Source organism: Engraulis encrasicolus, chromosome 12, assembly GCF_034702125.1.
Source record: "Engraulis encrasicolus isolate BLACKSEA-1 chromosome 12, IST_EnEncr_1.0, whole genome shotgun sequence".
Classification (NCBI taxonomy): domain Eukaryota; kingdom Metazoa; phylum Chordata; class Actinopteri; order Clupeiformes; family Engraulidae; genus Engraulis; species Engraulis encrasicolus.
The window spans coordinates 43515027-43525074 of record NC_085868.1 but is presented as its reverse complement, the minus strand read 5'-3'; the positions used below and the strand labels follow the sequence as shown (position 1 = coordinate 43525074).

The 10048-nt window shown below is 40.6% G+C and overlaps 1 long non-coding RNA gene across 1 annotated transcript; it reads left to right on the top strand.

Annotated features, from left to right (window-relative positions):
• Nucleotides 1-393: 393 nt before the first annotated feature.
• On the top strand, nucleotides 394-1443 carry LOC134460298 (uncharacterized). The gene is made up of 3 exons (XR_010037052.1): nucleotides 394-417; nucleotides 907-996; nucleotides 1332-1443. It is a non-coding gene; the product is annotated as an uncharacterized LOC134460298 (long non-coding RNA).
• The last annotated feature ends 8605 nt before the right edge of the window (nucleotides 1444-10048 follow it).

Sequence of the window (10048 nt, the reverse complement as noted above, 5' to 3'; positions counted from 1 at the left end):
GTTTGCGCCAACGTAATAAAAAGGGCCCACGTGTGCGAGTACACTATATGTTTCAACCCTTTTGTAGGATCCGGTATCCGGTTCCGGATCCGGCAGGATCTTATTCAGTGGATCTGGTATCCGGCAGGATCTTAAAAATCAGGATCCGGTGCATCTCTAGTTTTTTCCACAACAGCGAATACTGCTATTGTGCAGTACTTACTGTTTATGCTCAATATGTGACTCAAAGTAATATTTTCACAGTAGTTGTCTGTTTTTTCGAAAAACAGTAGAATGCTGTTGCAGAATTGCCGTAAATAAACAGCTATTTGTTACAGTGCAGTCCAACCAAGGTCAAGTAAAACATCCAGGTTAGAGGAGGAAGAGGACAGCATCACAACACCACCTGACCCGTTGATATCTGGCATTTGGAGAAAGGTAAGTGTCTTGAGCTGATCAATGTTTATAAACAGAATGTTTGGATGCACATAGGCCTAACTTGTTTTTTGTGTCGTCTGATCAGTGTTCAGCAAGTTACTGAAAAGCTGCAATACATTACCGATTACACGTTACTGTCATTTAAAAATAATCCCTCACATCATAATATTACTAAATGTATGTAGGCCATTACAGTTATTTTGCATTACTTCAGTTACTTTAGCCAAAATAATTGCCAAAATATGGATCTGGTGATTTACAAAAGTAATGCATTACATTGTGGTTTCCGAACTTTTTTCCATGTGCACCCCCTTGTACATTTCAATGTGGTTCGCGCACCCCCTAAGCGATGGTCCCCTTGTGGCAGGCCACGCACCCCCAGGGGTGCACGCACCCCAGTTTGGGAAACCTGGCCGTAATTAATTACTTTTGTAATGTGTTACCCCCAACACTGCGTTTGATTTGGTGCATATTCTGTTTGTCTTTCAGGGCACATCACAGTCGTCTGTGTGACACCCCCTCGCTGCATGCCAGCACCCAAACCAAACCACCTCCACCACCACCGGTCAGATCATCTCGGTATGCACAGCAGTCTGAGGGGACATTAGTACATATCAATATATCAAAAACATACCTACACTACTGCTATGAGACATGTTATGTGCTTGGGAAGTGAGGTGCACTACTGCTGTTCTAAGCCTAAGCTCTCTGCATGGCTAAGGGGTGGTACGGTCATTGGCACTCGACGTCACATAGGCTGTCTACCCTTGGCCTACATATTCCTGAGAACTTTGCGTGTGCCTTATTTGGTTGCTGAAAATCAAGTCTGCACACTAAGCTCTCGTTTCACTTAGTGTGATGGTATGATTCTTACATTAATTATTTTGCTATTGGATTTGTGTTTATTGTTACAGCTGAAGATGTGTACAGTACGCTCCTGCCTGCATCCTACCACCACAAGTTCACCCCAGAGGATCTGCTGTCGACAACCATTGTGAAATCGTTGCAATTATGAAACACACTTAATAAATGCTAGTACAAACCCCAACTCCGATGAAGTTGGGACGTTTGGTAAACAGTGAATAAAACTACTACTGACTACAGCCAATATATATTTCAAGATGTCATGAACCTATACAATGACTTTATTAACAAAAATATGCATATATACACTCAATCGTGGTAAATCAAAGGGAATTCAAAAATGTATGTAATAACTATGGTAATTATTCCCTTTGCATCTTTAATTCTGAGTGACTCAGCATCTCTGTGATGATCTTATACCTGGACACCTATATTGTCCGTCAGTACAATTCATTTTGAAATGTTCTTCTTTGTTGTTTTATCTTATTTGGATGTTTACTAAATTTCACTGATCCCCGTCCCAACTCTTTTGAGACGTGTTGGATTTATCAAATTAGAAATGAGTACATATGTCCCCCAAAACAATATTTTTTCTCGGTTTTAACACTTAATATGTTGTCTTTTCACTATTCTCCAGCTAATGAATAGATTGAATGTTTTGAAAATGATAGCATTTTGATTTTATTCACTGTTTACCAAACGTCCCAACTTCATCGGAGTTGGGGTTTGTACATCACACACCTTTTGTTTCTGAATTGTTTTTCAAGTAAGGGTTAACGTTCGGCGAGAAGGTCGCTACCGTGGAATAGCAGCACGACAGAGAGAATATTTAGACCCCGACGCGGAGCGGAGGGGTCTTGTTCTCTCTGAAGTGCTGCTATTCCACAAAGCGACCGACTCGCCGAAAGTTAACCCGCTTATTATATGGATATACTTAAATGATTCACACATGCGGGGACATTTCTTTAGACCTATTGTTAAGATTGTTGCTGCGCAAAACAAAACAGTGCCGTTGTGGAACACCGCTAGGCAACAGCTAGGTAGGCTAGCCAGGACAACAGGTGTTGTCTATCACAGCAGCTGATTAGAGTGACAAAAGACCGGACCCCCTGCGGAGTGATATGAAACATTCGCTTTAGCCACTGACTTGTATACAAGCCAGTGGCTTTAGCAGTGAACGTCTTGTTGCCATTGACACAGCGGTAGCCAGGACAACGGGTGCTGTCTATCACAGCAGCTGATAGAGTCTTGTTGAAAAGTCGCTTTAGCAGTGAAAAGTCTTGTTGCCATTGACAGCGGTCTGTTATAGACCAACCCGTCCGTTATCGAAAAATAACAGACGTCCGAACGTTGGGGAGCCCCGTTGAAATGAATGGAGCATTCGACAGAGGACGTCACAACCATATAATAATATTGATTAACACACTGTTGTTACAACAGCTGTTTAGGTCAGGGGTGGGGAACCATGCCTCAAGGGTCGTTTACGGCCCCTCAGGCCATCTTATCCGCTACCCAATATAATTTTAATGTTGTACAGCTTTAAGTGAAATATGACATGTATATTTTGTAAAGGCATCATAGAAATTACATCAGCAATACAATTAAGTTATATTCAAGGGACCAAGAGAAGGTGGGGTCTGTTGTAAAGCTGGCCACCTTCAATATAGGCCAAAAAAGCTGGGGGAAATCCTGTTTTGTGTTCATAGTACGGCCCTTGGAGGACTTACATGGTCGTTGAAGGACTTTGAAGTGGCACCTCAAATGAAAAAGGTACCCTAACCCTGGTTTAGACGAATGTCCAGACAAATGTTATGAATTGAAGTAATGCATTTGGGTCATTCCACGCCAAATCTCCGAATCATCCCGCACGACCATCTCAGATTTGGCAGAAAAAAATCAAGGAGGTTAACAAACGTCCCAATAGGAAAAGTGCAAAATTATAGCTCTCAACTCCTCATAGTTTTGTCATTAAAAATGTTTTTGTCAGGTACCCCCCTGACTCGTTTGGAACAGACTTCTCAGAGAGCCCACTTTCAGAGTGTTGTATCTAAAAAACTACTTTAAGTAGGTCCTTATGAATTTCAAGGGGTAACATTTGGAACATGTACTTGTGAAATGTGGATTTTCACACATCCTCTTGTCATTTACCACCGTTTTCTGGGGGCTTAAAGTTGCTTGAAAAATTCTCACCTTTGAATTTGTGGGCATCTTTGAAGGACTGTGGTAAGTGCAGTTTTAAAGACAGAGGTTTGATATGGACAATGTATGTTCCCAACCATTCTGTGCATGTTGTGTTGAAAGACTGATCTTCTGCGATGAACAGTTTAGAAGATATGAAGTCTTTAAAATGGAAAAACTGAAACTTGGTGCCATCTTTGCCACGTTATTTTAAAAAAATGTCACGACTCACCACCATATTATAAAAAGTTTTGGAAAGATTAGATGTCTGTTCTTAACATATCCAAAAACTGGGATGGTATTCTGCCTCATTTGGTCACAATGATTTTTTTAAAACCCACTGTTGTGTGACTTCCACTGCTCCTATGAAAACCTGATATTGGGGGGCAACTTTGCCATGCTATACCAAAACAATGACAGCAATCACCACAATGAACTGAACAGTTTTGGAAAGATAGGATGTCTGTTTGTAACATATCCAAAAACTGGGATGGTGTTCTGCATCAATGTCTTGTAATGACTCTTGAAAAACCCTTTGCTGTTACATCAGCAGCTCCTGTGAAAATACCTAAGTCACATGAATTACCAGGGGCGGAGCTATAGGGGGACAAGCAGGGCATTTCTCCAGGGCCCTCCTGAATTTGTGGTAGGGGCCATAATCATGACCTTTGCAGACTTTTGGGGTGCCAATCTATTTGGGCTGACAGTGAATGGCAGGCAGTTTTGGGCATATTTGATACAAGAAATGTGACTTGAGTATTTTTGAAGCACACAATAAGAAACAGTTGAGTGATTTATATACCATTATTATTTTTCTTTTTCTTTTAGCTTTTAGGTAACTAATTTTTTTCGTAACTAAATGTTCGTGAATTAAAGGTTATTGCCATGTGTTTAAACCTCAACACTGTAGGAGTTAACATTTTGCTATTATACCGTAAAGTAAGTCGTGAATTGCAGTAGTGATAAATTAATTGAATCATTCTGATTGGTAAAGTAGCATTGTTAACACATAGTCTTGATACAGGATGTTTGCCAAACTTTATTTCAGCATATGATTTTTTTTAACAAATTTCTTTTAGCTGTAAAGAAATTTTGATAAAAATAATGAAAAAAGAACCGCAACACCGAAGCTTCCATTTACTTAATTTTAATCTTATGACGTTTCGGGCTACCCTGGCCCTTTGTCAGACATGGATATTTTACTTTGAACACATTTTAATTTTCCCATAACTTTTGCAACATTGCTCTGTTAATAGAGGTGCATATCAAATGATTCAACACACAGACCTTTGCCATGAACCAATACAATGCGCTAGGTTCCTCGGTCATGGTTAGGACTGGGGCGGGGCCAAGTTCTATGAACAGGTCACCTTTGTCATGTTTTTTTTGGGGGGGTGGGACACTTTTATTATCATGGAGAAGAGAAAAAAACAGTGATGATACAAAAGGAGGAGACTGTTCGTAAGGAGGTAACCTGACTAAACAGCTGTCCTGCCCCTCCAATCACCATGACTGAGCTACCCTGAGCATGGTGCTAGACCACTGCAATACTGACTAAATGCTCATTAAGTGTCTATTCGGTCACAGAGCTGAGCAATGCAAGCATGAATGTTTGATGTTCTACATTGACCCTGATGAGTTTGCACAAATGGACATACATGTATACATGGAGTGAAACACAAATCAAATGTAGAAAGAATAATCACATGATAAAAAGTGATAAATCATGATAAATCTCATACACAATCCAAAATAATCCACAGCAGACCTCAGAACTGCATCAAAGTTGGTAAACAAGTTATTAAAGATTGTTATGAATTGTAATAAAAAGCATTGAGATGTGGTGATAGTCAGGATGTACTTGTTTCAAGATCTACGGGGATGTTTCTGTGATTCAACATTTCATCACTTTATTCCGGTATTTGGTTTTCAGTGCATAAAGATGAAGTTTACACATGTCTATAACCTTTGATTTACTGAAATGTAGTTTCAGAAAAAGCTGAAAAAAAATTCCCAACAGCCACTTTTACTTTTTTGCCGTATTGTATTGAGTGTGTCGAAAATGCTCAAGTCAAATATCTTGTATCAAAAATGTCTGACTCAAATTGCTCAAGTCATTCACATTGGCGGAACAATTGCACATAGGGCCTCATAGCAAATACTGGTAGATAGGGCCCCCATGTAGCCTGCAAAGATCAGAGCAGGGGCCCCACCTCAATAGAGCAGCAAGCTGAAGAAGTCACACAGCCGTTTTTACAAGTCCATTCTTAAAAAATGAGACAGAGCACCACCCCAGTTTTTGGATATGTTAAAAACAGACATTGAGTCTTTCTAAAACTGTAAATATCATAGTGGTGAGTTCTGTCATTTCATTTGTATAACATGAAGAAGATGCCACTAATATCAACTTTTCATAGGAGCTATGGAAGTCACCTAACAGTGGGTTTTTGAAAAACCATTGTGACCAAATGAGGCAGAATACTATCACAGTTTTTGGATATGTTAAGAAGAGACATCTAATCTTTCCAAAACTGTTGATAATAAGGTGGTGAGTCGTGACATTTTTTTAATGACATGGCAAAGATGGCACCAAGTTTCAGTTTTTCCATTTTAAAGACTTCATATCTTCTAAATTGTTCATCGCAGAAGATCAGTCTTTCAACACAACATGCACAGAATGGTTGGGAACATACAGTGTCCATATCAAACCTCTGTCTTTAAAACTGCGCTTACCACAGTCCTTCAAAGATGCCCACAAATTCAAAGGTGAGAATTGTTCAAGCAACTTCAAGCCCCCAGAAAACGGTGGTAAATGACAAGAGGATGTGTGAAAATCCACATTTCACAAGTACATGTTCCAAATGTTACCCCTTGAAATTTGTAAGGACCTACTTAAAGCAGTTTTTTGGATACGGCAATCTGAAAGTGGGCTCTCTGAGAACTCTGTTCCAAACGAGTCAGGGGGGTACCTGACAAAAACATTTTTAATGACAAAACTATGAGGAGTTGAGAGCTATAATTTTGCACTTTTCCTATTGGGACGTTTGTGAACCTCCTTGATTTTTTTCTGCCAAATCTGAGATGGTCGTGCGGGATGATTCGGAGATTTGGCGTGGAATGACCCATTTCTTAGAAGTGGGAAAGAACGTCCACATAATGATTTGCACGTTTAGAAAGCACACATGTAAGAAGACACTGAAGTCAAGATTTCACTTTAATCTGAATTTCAAGTACTCAAAATACCAGATGGTGTAATTGTCATAGCCTACTGTATTGTCTATGCTTTATAACTGAAAGGTTTTGGGTTGCCTACCGTTTACTTAAGTAATATGATTTAAGAATGAGAAGGGTTTTTTTTTATTCTGAATCTTCTCGAAAACTGTGGGGAGGGGGGTCATGATTGCTTGACTGCAATCTTCACTCTGGATGACAGCTTGATGATGAGGAGCCTTTCTTCAACGTCCATGGTTTGTGTCTGTCAAACGGAAAGGTTTAATTAATTGTTTTGCACGTAATTTGTAGAGGGATTTATACACAGCAGCTGTGAGTACATATGCTAAATGTCCGTATAGGGGGTTAACTTGGTGTGGCAGACAATGACCTAATAATGTTTAACGCCAATGGTCGCAGATGTTAAAATATTCAACGTGAAACCGAACATCCAAGGGCTGTCGCCTGCACAACTTCAATGATGCTACTGAGATAGGGCCTACATTGAAGACTTGAATAATAGTTTTCGGCCAAATAATACGAAGACCCCAAATAGCACATATGCACTTTCCGTGTACAGTTCAGTTTGCAACTGTACAATGTGTCTGTACATTACAACATGCCGTTACAAGGTGGTGAAGTTAAGTAAGTTAGATCTAATGCCATTTGGCTGGCTCAGGTTAGCCGCTAAGCTAAATAATATTACCGTATGATGTTTCATAAGCCCTTCAAGATTTCGTTGGCCCTAGTACCATTACATAAATATCATATTGCTATTCTCCACACTTACCGATCACCAGTTGTATCTCAACTTGCGTTGGTGGTTTTGTGACAATCAAGGTTTTCGGTGTTGACTATTTCCACAGCTGAAAACTTGTTTCAATATCTTGAGACGCCGTGACATATTTTCATCTAACGGCGCGGCAGCATTGGGTGGGAGGGCGGGACATATGACTTCAAGTAGGGGTTTTCGGATTGGCTGGCGCTGTCAGCGATGTTGACCTATCAGCAATGTAGCTCAACGTTGCCAAGGTGATTATTTCACTTCCCTATTTTTGAGGCGGAAGTAAATCAGCCGCGGTTGCATCAAAACCGTTGAATGTAGTCAAAGTCTGTTCCCATAAGTCCCATCACTCGGCGGCCATCTTGGCTACGCCTCAAACTGACTATTTGAGATTAGTCAGTGATGGGGTATATAAGAATGAATGGGGGAAATAATGTTGTGTGACAGTGGGACAACACAGCGATACACAACTCATATGGTTGGAATCACAATGAAAAACTGGTTTTAAATGCAGTCTTAGAATGACAGAAACATGAAAGAAACACTTAAAAACAGCGTTTTTCTTTATGCTATTTTTGATCTGCGCATGCGCCACATTCCACGACAACGTTCTGTTTGGCGGCAGGTGAGAGCAAGTTGCGTGGCGTGGACTTCACCTCTTCCGGCCGGCTGTCAAACGGGCATCCATTCTCCGGTCATCGTACAGAAAAGACACTGGATTTATTTTCTGATAGCCAAAGCAGTAGCCTAAGCACAATGGTCGTCTCTGCTCATCAGTAATAAAAAATAGGCTATTGAATAAAGTAATGATGTAGCCTGCCTCAAAATTGGTGTTTTAAACTGTGATATCATTGTTGCCTAAACTGATAATAGCTATGACAAACGGTGAAAAATATAAGAAAAAAAGCTAAACTGATCAAAGTTGAATGTCTTGCAGACTTGCTCCCGTTTTGCTTTTTCTTACTTATTTGTTTTCAACCATAAGAAAAAACATGTCTATGCACGGCCGTTTTTGTTTCCATGATAGTCCCTTTGTCCTGCACCTGCGTTTTGGATGCGCGCAGAAAGGTGATTAATGGTCGATTTGCGCTCTCAGCCCAATTCACAATGAAGTTTCCACGGACGGCAAACAAACCACATGGCCGCCAGCAAACAAACCGATTAGGTACGAGCAGTCGTAAAGGTTTACGTTTGCACTTGCGTCGAGATGATTGGATAAGTAACAGCGCAGCTCAGCAAGCAATTGGCTCTCGTTACCGGACAGGTGGGAGTAACGCCGGCAAACGCCATGTTCGCGTAGCCAAATGCTCTCGTTCATTCCTATGGAAGGTTTCATGAGTGATTCGTCTCGTATAAGACCGTCTCTGATGGAGTTCTATGGAACCACCTTCTCCCCTTATGTAGACCTCCTTGATATGCACATATTCCTGGTACCTCTGGTTATTCTATCGATGTATCTCAAAACAATTGTGTACAGGATGCATGGCAAAGGTCAAAATCCCCTAAAAAATCTGAATGTGAGCCTACTCAGTTCTATTTATGTTTTTGGTTTGTGCAGTAATGGCATATTTATCATGCATTCTATTATTGTCCCATCTGGATCCCATTTATAGAGGCTTCAACAATGGGCTCATTTCTGCGATATTTCAGTGGAAAGCTCAGATGGATCTTTGATAGAAATGCTCTACGTACGTATTATCATCACAATTAGGATGCCAGTAAACATGCTAATCACAAAACACATTCGCTGAGTCATACACAATATTGCCTATCCCCAATTCAGATTTCTGTTTCCCTGGCAAGGAATTCATTGCATACCTTATATACCGAAATGCTTGTGTTGAATTGGGAATGAAAAGAAGAAGAAGAAAAAAGCCATGCAAAAACACACCAGGCATGTCAGTTTAAATTGTACCGATACTATGTGGATCAGCATGTTATGAATGTAGGTGCTACTGTACGGCATTCTGCATACTGTACTTTTCACTTTCATTAAGTTGGTATTACAGACAAGCGGTTCAGTTCAGCTGCCATAAGTCAGAAGAAAGTTGACACCTTGATAGTCTGTAGCCCTGATCCGAGTGCAGTGCACTGTCTTCACATGTCTTCTTATGTTCGCAGAGAAGACTAATGTCTTTTGACTCCTTGTGACTTTGTTGTTCTTACCTTTGTGTTCATTTCTGCTCCTCTTCTTCCAACGTACGTTTGAGATGTCTGCTATTACCAGAGGCGGAACAACTGTACACAGGGCTCCGGGGCAAAACACTGTTAAGGCCCCCCATACGGCCTGCCAAAGTCATAGCAGGGAACCTGCCACCAATACAGATGGGCCCAGGAGCAAATGCCCTTCTCCCCCGTCCTATAGCTCCGCCCCTGGCTATTACTCTGCCCCACTCCTGCTAAAAGTACTTTTTCTCTCACTCTTGTCATCTCACAGGTGAACAGAGATGGGAGCTTACACAAAAATGGAAGCTTACATTCCTCACAGCATGATTGCCTTCAATGAATGTACTGTATATTGTTTTTTTGTTTGTTTTTCAAAATGCAAATGAATGTATCGGCTTGTGTAAGCTGGCCGGACATGAATACTGATTA